Genomic DNA, 15669 nt, shown 5'->3' on the forward strand with positions numbered 1-15669 from the left:
CAGATTGGGGTGACCAAGTAAAAAAAAAAGACCAGTTTTTATTAGGATAAGTAATTGCTTTATGTTCACTGTAACAATTAGTTATAATTCATAATTTTGCAGTAAGCTCTATAAGGTGCTTAATATAAAGAAAAATGACAAGGGATGAGAATCATAGACTTATTAGGAGGACCTGGTCATTATTTTAGGTTGAAAGCCTGGTGCTTTCTGTAGGCTCTCAAAGGTTCAGAGCCATGCTGCTTATTGAAAGAAATGTGATGCAGTACAGTTTTTTATTTTATGTTATCAAAACTCTTACAATAAACTAAAATAAAAAAAGACATGAGCAGAGCCAAACTATTATTTGTGATTGTAGCAGGGCACTAAGGTGCCTGCTACTGAGAGACCAGGGAAGACTCCTCAGGTGCTGGTTGCTGAGGCAACTAGTGGGATAATGACCCACACCTGCCTAGCCAGCTGAAGGAAGGGGTAGGGCCTGGCTCCTATATAAAGCACAGGCAGGAGGCCAGAGGCAGTTCCCTACCAGCAGCTAAGGAAGAAGGAGCTCCCTGCCAGAAAAGAGAAGCCAAGCCTGAATGCCAGAGCAGCGTTGGTCACCGTGGTGGGATAGAGAACCTGGTAGGCCTGAGTGTAGTTATAGCTGGAGGCTTATGTTTACATTATAGCCCAGGGGCTTGTGTTTACATTACTATTTGTTACACTGGTGGTTTGGGTGAGGCTATTAGGGGTTGGAGGAGGCCTCATAGGGGACTCACAGTAGAGTGGGGACCCCAGCGCCAGTGAGGGTGCAGCATTTGGGGTGCATAGACCCCAGCCCAGAGAAGGGCAGTGTTGCTGAGAAGCCCCAGTGTGGATGTGGTGAGCCCAGAGAAGGGCAGCATTACTGAGGAGCCCCAGTGCGGGCGTGGTGAGCCCCGGAGAAGGGGGCATTACTGAGAAGCCCCTGTGCGGGCGTGGTGAGTCCAGAGAAGGGCGGCGTTACTGAGAAAGCCCTGAGAGAAGGGCGCAGAAAGAGAGAGAGACAGAGATGGGACTGTGGAGAGCCCGAGTGCTAGAGAGGGTGTGAAGACCGAGCGAGGGACAGAACAACGTCCAGTACAGCTGTGAGGCTTGGGGCATGGTATTGGGGTGGTAGGAGCCATGCACAGCTCATAAGGCTCGGGTGCATGGTACACCCATGACAGGAGAACTGTGGCCAAGAGGACAGAAGGTAGCCTCCCTATAAAATACATAAAATCAAAGACCTGGCAGGCGAGAATCGGAGGGTGCAAGACGACAGCTTGGCACGGTAAAGGAGATGGCAGGGGAGAGCACGTTGACCCTGACATCCCTCCTGTTACAGTGATATTGTGCCACACTAGGAATAAAACATGTTATTGAGTCAAAATCAAATTGACAAATCTAGTTTTAGCCTTGTATTAGAATTAAGTCATCAAGTGAATACTGAAAAAAAAACAAATTCTAAGAAGGAATGTCAGAACGTGATTGTCTGTCATGTTATAAAATCTCAGCCAGATAATTTTCCCAAACTCACTCAACTCTGTAAATTAAAATCTGATTAAAATTGCTTAACTGCAACTAACATATTTGGTTAGGGAAAAAATATGTTTTTTATCTTGTTTTAGCAAACTTGAGGTAGAGACCTAATGAAGAAGACAAGGAAGTTAGTATTTTGCAAATTAATTAGCAGGTGAAGTTAAAAACTGTGGGGAAAGCCAGGGTTTTCCACAACCAACTCATTTGAAAACTACAACATTTCTTATCTTCATTAGGATTTTGCCTTATGGTAGCTAACTTGAGTTTAAGATGCACTTCTTTTTCCTAGTGAAGACAAAGTCTTAATGTTTGATCAGAAGACTTCAGAACAAATCATAAAGCTTCCCTTATAGGGCCTGTGTACATTATGGGACTACTGCTTCTCTAGTTTATAGGGTATACCAATGTTGGCAGACCCCTCCTATTGGGATGCCACATTTGGCAACAGAAGTAGTTTTTCTCCCACCTTCGCTATACCATTTTTCTAACTGACATAGTTGCATCCACATAGGAGGTCTGCTCACATAGCTACATCAGGTATGGGGTGTGATCTTTTCACGCCCTGTAGCTGCTGTAGCTATGCCAACAAAACTTTGTATTGTAGATCAGATCTTAGAATTCAAGTATTATGTGGAAGCTACCCCTTCCTTCCCCCATCCAGCAGAATACAAATCTTAACAGAACGTTCTTGATAAGCAGAAGTATAACAACTTATTTTCATCAGAAGTTCTAAATGACAATCTGAAGTTTCTCATGCCTTAACTGTAAGATACACTTTAACTAATGTCTTTATGATGCCATTTTCATAGCTGTTTCCACCAGCAGATCATGTTTCTTTGGTACTACCCCTCTGTGGGCTTTTAAGGTGCTCACACATGCAATTTCAGTTTCAGACCCTACGAATAAAGAAAATGGAATGCTTGGTGTGTTCCCAACCAATAAAAATGAAAATCAAAGGCTAGAAAAACAGGTAATAAGATGCTTAAAGTGTTAAGTTCATGAATTCTTTGGCTGCATAGTCTTCTGGACTCTCACAAAGTGAAAACGTAGACCAGGAGACGAATGAAGTTTTGCTAATAGCAGGGTCAATAGCAGGGTTTCTTTAGATGCATGAAATCCTGGGCAGTTGATATAGTGATTTTTTTTTCCCCCAGGGTGATAGTTATGGAGCTTCTGAAATGCAGGCTTACCTTAGATTGCTGGGTGATCTGAGAGGCCAGGCTTCCCAACCTTACTCTTGAATTTCATGGTTTATACATTTGCTTTCCCTTGGGGCATGCATCCTTTGTCAAATCCAGTTGGTGTTAGCTCATTGTTAACTCATGTCAACTTGGAGACATTGCACCTAAGCAAGCAATTTTATAAAATACCCAATGTTTTTCATATCACAGGGACTATCAGCCAGTGACCTACCAAAATCCAGATGTATAAGATGACTTCTGAGGAAAATGGTGGAGTTTTTTTCTGGGTCCACTGTCTTAACAAGATGTTGTATCACCAGTTTATGGAATATTTAATCCAAACTGACATAAAATTAATCAGATAGAAAAACCTTGCACAAATAAAAGTCGTTATTGAACATGTATTAATAAAAATACATTTAAACTTATGATTAGTTTAATCATCTGTACTTTTCCCCCTGCTAATCTAAAAACAGGCAGATGTTACTCTTTTTGGAAACAAGACAGTTTCCATCCTATTTTGGAATTGGGCTGTAGGTCATACAACTTTTTTTTTTGGAAATCTAAACCCTGGATGTTCACTGTGATGAAACCCATTTATAATTATATAATATATTTTAAAAACTGTATCTAAGGTTTTACCATCCAAGTTGTTCTTGTTCAACCTGATAATAGGTGGTTGGACCCAGACTATGTGAGCAGGCCGGGGACGAAAGGGGTTCGGGGCCTTATTCCTCCCTCTTCTGTCTCTCTCTCCGTTGACAGAAAACACCAAGGAGGCAGTGAGATAAACAATGCTTTTCTCACAGTTTAGGCAGAAAAAAAAATTTCTTAACAGCTGTTTCACCGTTAAACTTGTTGGTGACTCAAGAGCTCCAAACACATTTGGATGGTATACCCAGTTGTGATGGGGGCGTCCGGGGGGAAGGGATTTCGTGGACGCAGGATCCTGGAAAGGGTGATCAGGCCTCTCCAAACTGATGCGTGGATCCTTCCCTTCTTTTGGCACGCTCGCCCTTTTAAATGGGCTGCATTCCCCTGCCCCCTGCCAATCAGTGCGGGCCGGGGCCGCCACTGTCAGGCTGCACCCACTACTTCCCCCACGCCATGAGCACAACTTGCTCCTACGTTTGGCGTTTGGTCATTTTTCTCTCTCTTCTTTATCACATGCCCCCTTGACCAAATGCCAATCTCGAACATGTTTAGGCTTGAAAGCTTCCTTCCTTAGTTATCTATAAAGCCAAAATACAACATCTAATACAAATACATAATAAAACATTAAACAATGATATCAAGGGTAAGTCCAACTGTGTCTGTCCAGATGCAGCACGACGTTTTTTTTGCTGGAGTCGTCACCAATAGATTCACTTGCGGCGACGAGTTTCACACTACGTCATGCACCGGTGACTTCATGCCGTTTCGGGCTGAAAAACAAAACTTGGGATTCATTAGTAATATGTACTAAACTGTGCTGCGTTGACTTAGCCAATTATGATGGGCCAAGATGGTGCGTACGGGTGAGACTGTTTCAAGGGAGACAAAATGGGCGTTCCGGTACTCGCCGGGTTTAAGTACAACACCGGGAGCTGGAGTTGGGCGTTTACTAGTAGCTGTGGGAATGGTTAGCCACACTGTTTCTTGAGGTGAGTAACATGGCTTCCAAGGCGGACATGGCACCGGAGTGCGTTCATCCCATAAAGCTTTAGTGGTGTTCATGGCAATTAGTACATCATTGTTGTACTTGGTCCAGTTCTTGAACGATCCGTTTTCCCTCAGCCTTAACTGTTCTTTGTATAATCCTATTTGGCGCTCCACGACGCCATTGGAGTGCAGGTGATAGGGTAAATGGTGATGCCACTGAACGTTATGCTCTACCGCGAACCGTTCTAAGCCTTTGGAGTTGAAGGGTGGTCCTCCATCGGAGTGTATGACGTGGGGCACTTGCCAATGGGTGAAAGCAAGCTGTAGACATCCTTGAATCACGGGAGCAGTGGTCTTCCTCGTGGGGAGGACGAGGATTTGACGGGCTCCCAGGTCTACAATTACTAGCCCCTTGTTTGGTGCCTTGGCTCCTGGGAGTGGCCCGAGCAGGTCCACTTGCCACACCTTCCCTGGAGCAAATTGCACTGGATCATAGACGCCCTTTTGGTGCTTGTGGTGCACCGGTTTTTCTTGCGCACAGGCAAAGCAGGCTTGGATTATTTTCTTCCACTGTTCTACACTTAGTCCTTTGTTGCCTTGCTCCCTCCAATGAGCTTGCGCTCTTTTTGCTCCAAGGTGTCCCCAATGTTCGTGGAGCCAAGCGAGAAAGGGGTTCATGTCTATAACATCAGTGACATGCAACTGGGGAATGTCCTTTTCATCTATGGATCCTCGGTGTGCCAGTAGATGATCTATGATGGCATGTACGGGGTCCGTATCAGGTTAGTGAGAGCGCGTGTGCTTAATTAAGGGGCGAACAGAGAAATGTGATAAAATGGTCTTGACATTGTCCCAGAGGGTTATGTGTTCTGTAACTTGTGCCTTTCCGGTAACAATCCTGTATATATATTCTGAGTCTACGGCTATGACAGGTACCGGAAGCATCCCGTCATGGTGATGGTAAGTGTGTTCAAGAGCTAGCTGAAAACCTCGTAGTTCAGATGCTTGAACTGACTCTCCTGGATGGGACGTTTTGAGCTCATAATCGTGGCAAGGGTTACAGTAATATCCATATCCTCCGCCATCACGGGATGTACCATCTGAGGCTATCCATGCCGGGGATGTGGTCCCATACAATTGCAATACAATGGAGTCATCCTCTTCAGCGGCTGGAATCAGCTCTCCGTCAGTGACTTGCCACGCTGACCAGTGATACTGGTGACAAAGGACCAGGGCGCTCCAAGTTTTTTCCGTGCCCTGATATTCCGGTTGGATTCTGCTAGGATTAAGCAATCCTAGTGTGGTGCTGCCGGGTGCAACAAGTACACCTGGGCTCACCGCGAGGTGTTCCCCCAGTTGAGCCGCAAGCATAACCTTCCCTAAACAACCATACCGACGTTGGTGGCTTTTGAGTGTGCAGTGACCAGTGTACGTGAGTTCCCCTGTTTCGGTGTCATTTGCCGTAAACCAGATATGCTCCGTGGTGTAGCCTACATGAATTGTCAGGAGACTGTCGGCAGGGGGTGCGATCAGATGCATCTTTTTAACCTCTGTCACAACCTTTTCCAATGCAGCTTGGTCACGTTCACTCCATGGGGCTCTGCATCGCGTTTTCTTGCGGATTTGCTGTTGCAGACTCTGGATAATTTTTAAATATGATGGCATCATAAAATTGCGGAACCAATTTAGCCTAGCAGGCCTTGAAAGTCCGTCTGCGTGGTCGGCCAAAGTGAGGACAACTCAGGGGTAGCATTGTGTGCCGTCCCTAATCACCATTGTCCTGTGAATCGTGTCCCCAAAAACTTAATGTCCGAGGATGGCTCACTCATGGACTTAGCCAGGTTTACCGTCCATCCTTGATTGCTCAAGTGGTTATTTAGGTCCACAGTGGTGGTGCGGACCGTGGCACGGTCGTGCCCCATGATGACAACATCATCGACATAGGTCCAGATGTGAACGTCTGCAGTCTTTGGGCGGGGACAAACAAAGCTATCGATCGTCCCATTCATTGCTGTGACTGCTAGGGCTGGTGCCTTGCGACAACCTTGTGGACAAACCTTCCAGGAAAACATTTGTCCGCCTACATACATATTAAGGATTCCTTGCGGGTCATGTATAGGGATTGAATAAAACATGTCCTTTTAAGTCTAATGTTTTAGCAAACCATTCTCCGCCCCTCTGTATTTCGGTCATGCCATCGAGGATGTCTGAGACGGTTTGCGCGGCGGGCATTTGGAGCGGTTTACAGCGACGATTCGCTTGTCGGTAGTCCACCGCTAGACGAGCTTCTGTCGGCTTTCCTGGTTTAGGGATTCCCCATCCGGCCGAAAAGTAGGTGGAGGATTTTGCGGGCTGAACGCACCCTCGCTTGCACAAGTCAGCTAAGAGGTTTCGGATTTGGGACTGCAGGTCAGTGCGCGTTGGGATTGGCTGGTACCGCCAGGGTGTAGGGTTTGCTAGCGCTGGCTGGTGTCTTTCGCCTGATGTCACAGTCAATGGGAGTGCTAGGTATATGGTGTTCTTTAAAGCTAACGCCTTTATTGAAGGGATACCCAAGATATTTATGCCCCCTAAGACTTCATGCAGTACCCTTTTGTTGATCCAGAACTTGACCGTGGGCACAGATGTCATGGCGTTTAGCCCTTGTACAAAGATGACTTTGGATGTCTTCACATGGGGTGTTTCAGATCTCAACACATTTACTTGAGCTCCCGTGTCTAGCAAGAAGCGTGTAGGGATAGGGGTGGAGTCTGCAGTTGCGCTCACATCATAAGTTGCGTACGGGCGTTTGTCATTAGTGGGTTGGCCGTTGTCGCCCATATCGACGGCCGCTACTCATTTTTTTTTTTTTTTTTTTTTTTTTTTTTTTTTTTTCTCTGTCTGGCTCCTGCTCTTTAAGCTTAAAGCCTAGGTTCAGCGCCAGTGTTTTTTGCCCCTCATCACCTAACCCACGAAGCTGATTCTTTGTCAGACCGCTTTTGCTTAGCAGAAAGCCAAACATAGCACGCTCTTTAAGTGGTGTGGTCTGGCGGTCGGCCATGCGGTGAACGATCAGTTCGGGGTTTTCTAGGCGTTGCTTTCCACACTCCCACCGCCTGTACCACCACTGGCGGGGCGAGCTTGGATTCTACTTTGCGCGCTGTAGTGAGCTTTCTAAGTAGTCTGGGAAAGTTCCCTATCAGCCCCCCTACCAGTGGGTGTAATAACAAGCGGAACATGGGTGTATTCATACCTCCATAAACCTCAACGCAGGCCTCCACTGCTGACGCGGATACAGGGACCTTGCCAGGATCATTACACCAACAATGCGGCCAAACATTGTTTGCCTGGTGTGGAGTCAGGGTCAGTGGATACCATCTGGCATCCCAGGTTAAGTAACTGGCTCCCACTACTGCATACAGGAGCTGTGCGGGCGATGGATCATCAGGCGGATCCGCGTGTCAAGCGTGAGCTCGGTTCAACAGCGCTGGGACCATGGCAGCACACAAAGGGATTGGCCAAGCCTGATTGCGCAGTACTTGAGTCGTGTCGCTACACGCTCCTCCACTCCATGCGAGTTGGCGCATTAGGATAGCACACTCCTCCGGGTCTACCAAATCTGACCCATGCTCTAATATCAGTTGTCCTAGCCATATTGCCAGTGTTTCACCCGGATTTAGTCGGGTATCTCTTGTCAGCTCTTGCAGTTCCTCTCTGGTGCGCGTGTGGAAGGTAGTGAGGGTGCGGGTTCCTGCACCATCGATGACAGTTTTCACTAAGGCTACAGGGTTTGCATGCAGAACGGGTGCGCCTGCGTTGGCGGGGAGGGCGGAACATAGCTCCGGCGGGATGTTGTACGGAGGCGGTTTCTCGGGCGGGGCCGACGGGGCTTCTCTAATGTCGGGGTTTCCCGCCCCGGACTCTTTGGCCACATCCTCTTCTTTACCCGCGGTTGCTCGGGCTGTGCGGCGCTCTGCTGCGCGGCTGTTCTAGTCAGCATATCTATTATGCTGGTTTGGTTCACCGTGTGTCGTAACAAGGTGGTCACCGAGCAAAACAGGATATTTAATCATTTTTCCCTTATTCCACTTCTGCCCTGTCCACCCTGTGGCATCCCGTCCATCGATCTCAAGACTCTCACGGAGTGCCGTTAGAATTTCGTCTTCGGCGCCTCCGGGATTGAGATCGGGGCATTTGAATTTATCGGGAGGGATTTCGCAGCCGCTCTCCTCTTTTAGGTACTGGATGCACCAAGTGTACTCTTTTGTGGAGGTACGGTCATCTGTGCCTGTGGGCTTGACGCGGCTAAGTAACGCCTCCGGTTTTTTGTCGGGCGGGTGGTAAGGAACCGCGGGGCTGGAAAGCAGGCATCCTAAGGCTGCGGGGCTGAGGCCAGATACGACCCATTCTTTAAGTGGCTCCTCGCTGTCCTTGGTCGGGCAGATGGAGACAGTCTCCCATCTTTCTGTCCTGCCCAGCTTGATGATACACCACATGGGCCCGTAAATCATCAGTGTTCGTGGTCAGGGGCCAGTGATGGTTTCCCCACAGACAATGCCTGATTAACTCGTCAACATGTCCTTCGTTCCCCCTTTGCCCCGGGGATCCTGTTCGTGACGCCATGTTCAACCTGATAATGGGTGGTTGGACCCAGACTATGCGAGCAGGCTGGGGACGAAAGGGGTTCAGGGCCTTATTCCTCCCTCTTCTGTCTCTCCCTCTGTCAACAGAAAACACCGAGGAGGCAGTGAGATAAACAATGCTTTACTCACAGTTTAGGCAGAAAAAAAACCTTCTTAACAGCTGTTTCACCATTAAACTCGTTGGTGACTCGAGAGCTCCAAACACGTTCGGATGGTATACCCAGTTGTGATGGGGGCGTCCGGGGGGGAAGGGATTTTGTGGACACAGGATCCTGGAAAGGGTGATCAGGCCTCTCCAAACTGATGCGTGGATCCTTCCCTTCTTTTGGCGCACTTGCCCTTTTAAACGGGCTGCATTCCTCCGCCCCCTGCCAATCAGTGCGGGCTGGGGCCGCCGCTGTCAGGCTGCACCCACTACTTCCCCCATGCCATGAGCACGACTTGCTCCTACGTTTGGCGTTTGGTCATTTTTCTCTCTTTTCTTTGTCACAGTTCTCCTCATGAGGAGCAATCTTCTCTGCTCTTCTCAGGAGAGATAAGAGGATGAGAATAAAGTTCTGCCTTTAATCAGTGAGGCAGAAATTCGATTTTTGGCAGTTGCTCTTATTTTGCTAAATGTTTTAGAAATTTGCTTGGATTAGGGTTTTTACAAATATCTAAACTATTTGTCTTTCATCTGCTAAACATTTGCTTCCTTTTAAACAGAATATTCATGTTTGCTCCAGTGTCATCACGATGTTGTGAAACTTTAGCAATAAGGAATTGCACTCTTGGGGAAGTTGGATCAAATTAAAAATGGCCACCTGATGTAGGGTAAGATGGGATGGAGGGGTTAGTGGAGAGCCTGGGAGGATTGGGAGATAAGCAGGCTCCGGCGGGGGGGGGGAGATTAGGAAGTTGAGGGGGGCAAGCAGGGTCTGTGAGAGGGACGAGATCAGGGAGGGGGAAGCAGGGTCTATGGGGAGATGAGGGGGGCAAGCACTATCTGTGGTGGGATTGGAGAGATGGGGGGAGCAAGTGGTGTCCATGGAGGGGATTGGAGGAATCAGTGAAGCTAGTGGGGTCCATAGGGGGGTTAGTGGATGTCGTGGGGTGGGGTCCCTAGGGATGGCTGTGATGCCCCTATGACCCTGTGACCTTGCCTGCTTCACACCTGGGTGCCTTCTATTCTCATCTGCCACATCTTGATGGTTAAGATAATGGCTGGTAGATAGGGAGGCTGCCCTCAAGGTGCTATGCAGTCACAGTCCTGGTGGACCCCACTAAACTGTGTGGGTTCTTAGACCCCTTGCTGGGTCCCTCTCTATTAAGTGCCTCGCGGGATACCCAGGCCTTATGGGCTAGATGCATGACTCCAAAACCGTCCCTTTATCATGCCCCATAACTTGCAGATGGTATTCAAATGTTGTCCCTCTGACGCCATGATCTAGCTTGGCCTCCTGTCATCACTGTGCCTTTGGCCCCTGTCTGTGTGCCCTCAGTGGTGCTGGGCTCTGCTCTACCCCCTGTCACTGGACTTCCTGGGCCTGGGGTCTGCTCAACCCCTGTTGCTGGTCCCCCTGGCATTGGGGCTTTGCATGATAGTGTGCCCCAATGAGGCCTCTTCCTCCCCAGTAGCCTTAGCCTGGTCCACCTGATTGAAAACAACAACATAAATACGAGCCCCTGGGCAATAGCATAACAGCAACCATAACACTGGAGGTAACACTTTGTCCCTTTTAAGAGGGCCAGTTTCTCCCTCAGCAATGTGTGCCTACTAGCCCCGGATACTTTAGGAGCTCCTAAACTTCATTAGTTTCACCAGGAGTAGCAGGCACTCGGGTATCTCTGTGGAGCTTTTCTGCCTGAACCCTATTCTCCCTGGCAGCTGCCAGGGCCCTAACTGCCTTCAGTCCCAGCCCTGGGGACTGAAGGCCCTGCCTTCTTCCAGTTAGCTGACTGGGTACAGGTGCAGGCTAATTTCCTCATTAGTCTGCTGTCATAATAACCTGTACCTGTGGGGTTTCTGCTTAGGGCCCTTTCTCTAGGCAGATTCTGCCCTTAAAGGAGCAATCACCTTAGTGCCCTGCGACAGTGGGGTTTGGGACAGCTCAGCAGGATCAGGGGAACTAGCAGGGTCCATAGGAGGGCTTGTGGGGATGAGGGGGGGACTAGCAGGGTTTGGGAGAAATCTTGTTCCCCCTAGCACCCCCCGGGGTAACAAGGAATAACGGCTACAAGTTGTTAGAGGGTAGGTTTAGACTAGACATCCAAAGGCACTACTTCACAGTCAGGGCAGCTAGGATCTGAAACCAACTTCCAAGGGAAGTGGTGATGGCTCCTACCCTGGGGGTCTTTAAGAGGAGGCTTGATGCCTACGTGGCTGGGGTCATTTGAGCCGGGTTTTCTCTCCTGCCCAGGGCAGGGGGTCAGACCTGATGATCTACAAGGTCTCTTCCAACCCTACTTCTATGAATCTATGAGACTCTCTCTTCCCCACCCCTTGGTACCAATGGATATTTTGATCCCCTTAACCTTTCCCCCCCCCCCCCCCCATGAATAACATCACCCTGCAGTGAACCTACCCCCCTGATCCTGCTCACCTCTCCCTCCACCCCAACTTACTTCTTCAGCTCCTGGCACTGGCAAATACCAGTAAAACTGGCATGGGGAGCAGTTTGAGAGATTGGCTGACTGGTCCATGGGAGGGGGTTGTCCATCTGGGGTAGAGGCTGGGGGGCTAAAAATAGCCCAGTTCAATGTGCGTGCGTGTGTGTGTGGGGGGGGGGGGGGATAGGAAAAGCATAGTCCTGGTGCTCAGGCTACTGGCTGGGAACCATACAGAAGTTCAGTTAGTCAGTCTCGCCTGATCCAATCCAAGTTAGACTGCCTTGGAGATGTACTTAAGTTAGATTGGGTCAGCCATATTTAGACTGCTCTAACTGTCCTGAACCTCTGTACAGTTTACACTTGGATTCGCTTAACTAGGGGTCCAAGTGTAATGTTTACACCTGGGGGAATTAAGTTAGATTGGGTGGCCAGTTTTAACATAATTTGACCTCCTCTTAATCTGTACAAACATCTGTCTGTACCCTCAGATAGCAACAGGAACTGGGAACTCTGGTATAAATCTAGTACAATTGATTTTGGTTTGAATGTTGTTGATTGAGCCAGTATGGGTGTAAGAGGAGCAGAATTTGGCTCCCTGATATTCTGTGCATTTGGATGGCTTGTTCAGTGACTTGATTTTAGTGTTACTGTATCTTTCTTTTAAAGCATAGCACTAGATAGATAGCAATGCAAAATGGCTTTGGATGACCTTCCTGCAGATTCCTAATTGTGTGATAACGTAATAAAAATTGTGGCTGAACTGTACCATCATATGTAACTTACTGGCTACTGCTTTTTTAGGCAGTACTGTAATTGAATTCTAAAATAATTAACCATCTAAAGTAAATAATATCAGTTTACTAACAATAGAGGTAATAACATAATACCTAAGGACCCCAATGATTAATTGGTCAAACAAGACAAAGAGTGTTTGTGTTCCAGAAAGCCCACAACAAGTGAATAAACAGACGAGCAAAGGGTCAGGATGACAAGGTAGCATCAGAGATGGGTGTAATTGAATAGATCCCTGATTATTGATCTTAATATGGCCTTCTGTTAAGTCATGCTTCCTTTCAGTATTTGAGGGAAGAGGGCTTACACCCATTCTGTAGGAAAAGGCCTATTTTCAAATGAATTATTGACAACCTTTTGGTAGAGAAGAAACTAGCTCAATAATGAGCGTTTTAAAAGAAATCAATAGTGTAGGCTCTAGGCCTGGTAATTTTCCATTTTCTGAAGTCTCTTAGTAGCAATAGCACCATGGATTTCAGCTTCATCATAACAGCATCAAATATTTCAGCTTTGTCTGAGATCATGTGTAAGAAATCTATGAGCTGTTGCTTCACATCAGGTAATTTACACTTCTCAGTGTACAGTGGCATTTTATGTCCTTGGGGCTATCTCTTTTTTTGTTGCTACCTCTATCAAATTGTTCAAATTCCATTACTATCTCTAAATTTACCTACTCTCTGATTCTTATACTTGTGATTCAAGAGAGTAATTTGGGGGTTGTTTTTAATGATGGCTGCCTAAAGCCTGTCAGTTTATTACTAATCTCATAAAGTCTTCTAAAAGAATATTATTGATTGCTTTAAGTTGCACAGGTCATAAAACAATTATAGCATACAGGATTGCATGGTGTACATCAGATCAGGAGGTGGTGAACTCTCTCAGAATATGGGTACATGCTCATGGATGTAGAGAACCAACACTAATAACATCGCACATGCACAGCTAAATTAGTATTATTTGTTACACTTATTATATTGTGTCCTATTGTCATAGGCACTGTGCACATGTATAATAACCAGTTAATCCCTGTCCCATAGAGTTTACAGCTACAAATCTATACCTATGACAAGAAAAAAGGCAGAAGAAATTAATCAAAAGTGTTTGGTAGGGAGTGGAAGGACAGGGGGCAAGTGAAATGATCCTGACTAGTTTAAAGGTAATCAGTAGAGATTTGAGCACATGCCCCACACCTTTTTTCGTTTTCAGGCATAAATAATAATACAGTCCTTTAGTCTTTACAGAAGCCTCTTTTGATTTGACCTTTAAGTTGTCTTCAAACCAGGACACAGTATGTTGATTGGTACTGAAGATAAGGAAGGAAGGAAGGAACGAAAATGGGTCGGGTCTGGAAGTGAATGAGGAAATTTTACTTTATGATTTAGATGTTAAATGACTAAATGAAGAGTTTGGGAATGGAGGTGTTATTCTCTTTGCTGTTTTACAGTAATTGATTAATTAAGAAGAAAGAGAAGGCATACAACAGTTTTTTGTATTAAAGAGGATAACAAGAAAATATGATATGATCACATGGGGTGGATTGCACACCCAACACTAAACTTGTCAAAACAAGATCTGGTTGATTAAGTCTGTAGGGTATGTGTAATTTATACATTTTTCCTGATTTAAAAAATATACTAAGGTTCAATAGTACAGAACTAAATCCTACCCAAATTAGGGAAGCAGAAGAGGAAAAGATTTTGGAATATCTAACATTACAGAAATTCTAATAGCTGGCCAGGATTCCCAGGGTTGGCTGTGGCAATGTGCTCCAGTCAAAAGCATGCTTGCTTAGCTCTTCCTCCATCAGTAGTAGCTCTTACTACTGATGAAAGCTTACATGCTAGTTGGCTGAGGCTGGACCCTCCCCTAAACTTCCACCTTGTTAATTTACTACATGAGCCAGAACGTGAAACAGTCTTCTTTGCTAGCACTTCCTTAAATTCTGAGAACTTGCCCAGCTGCAAAAGCAAGAAGAGGCTCCCTCCATTCGCTGAATAGCATAGGGAAAGATTTATCCAAAAGGATGCATTGACATGTGCACTTTATTGCAGAGTAGAGCAACTAGCTCTGCAGTAAAGTGTCACCATCTACACATGTGGCGGTATTGGGGCTCAGTAAATTAACTCTGCACTGAAATGCATATGTAGATAGTGACTGGGGCATAAATTGCACCTGGTTAGCCCAGCCAGCCAGGGGCCTGCTTCACCCTGGCTCAAATTGGTGCCATCCCAGGTGCATATGTAGATGTTGCACCCAGGAGCAGTTTACTTTGGATCAAACAGCTCTGTAGTTTATTGTACCACCTTAATAGCATGTGCAGATTCACCCAAGATGACTTGGTTTGAGTTGAAGTGGCCTAATTTTTCAGAGCTGCTGAGTATCAAAAGATCTTACTAAGCAGAGAGATTTAATCTTGAAAGGCAATCTTTTTAGAAATGTGCTAATGTGTGAAAGTCATAACAGCAACCATAACCCTAGATACTTTAGTCCAGGAGCGGACAATTATTTCAGGCGGAGGGCCACTTACCAAGTTTTGGCAAGTGATCGAGGGCCGCATGACAGGAAGCCGGGGGCAGATAAACGTTAATTTTCTAAATTTTTTTAGGGGCCCTGTGGGCCAGATAAAATGGCCTGGTGGGCCCTATCTGGCCTGCGGGCCGCGTTTTGCCCACCCCTGCTTTAGTCTCACCAGCACAGGCACCCAGGTATCTCCATGGAGCTTTTCTGCACAAACTCCACTCCCCCTGGCAGCTGCCAGGGCCCTAACTGCCTTCAGTCCCAGCCCTGGGGCTTATATGGGCCCAGGACCCTGCCTTCTTCTGGTCAGCTGACTGGGTGCAGGCTAATTCCCTTGTTAGCCTGCTGCCACAGTGACCTGTACCTGTGGGATTTCTGCCTGGCTCCTAGGGTCCTCTCTCTAGGCAATTTCTGCCCTTAAAGGAGCCCTGCAACATCATTTTTCCCTGTCTCTCCCTGCTATTAAAAGATGTATGCCTCTCACCTTCATAAAAACCTTAACTGTGTGACAGTTATGGATAATCTTGATCCAGCTCCACTTTATCCAGATTGCCTTTACTTACTGATCAAATAAGTTGTTGCCTATTAAAGTTTATGCCCCTTTGTACCAGTTAGTCTCCAAGGTGCCACCCTGTCCTGCCTTCTCCCTTTCTAAAGTGAACTTCCAATCTTTAGTGGCAGTTTTCTTACCCTGCATCAATTTCCTGCTCTTCAGTTCCTCCCTTCTTCCATGTTTCCCTAATGGACCTGTTTAAATTGGACTTAGTTTCCTGCTCTAAAAATACATTTTA

The 15669-nt window shown here is 46.7% G+C and overlaps 1 long non-coding RNA gene across 1 annotated transcript in view; it reads left to right on the plus strand.

The window, feature by feature from the left end:
* Positions 1 to 492: 492 nt before the first annotated feature.
* LOC109280302 (uncharacterized) overlaps positions 493 to 15669 on the plus strand; it is a 57167-nt gene continuing 41990 nt past the window's right edge. The window contains exon 1 of the long non-coding RNA XR_009459079.1: positions 493 to 618. This is a non-coding gene — a long non-coding RNA (uncharacterized LOC109280302). The remainder of the gene's footprint in view (positions 619 to 15669) is intronic.

The sequence above is a fragment of the Alligator mississippiensis genome, chromosome 1 (genome assembly GCF_030867095.1).
Source record: "Alligator mississippiensis isolate rAllMis1 chromosome 1, rAllMis1, whole genome shotgun sequence".
NCBI lineage: Eukaryota > Metazoa > Chordata > Crocodylia > Alligatoridae > Alligator > Alligator mississippiensis.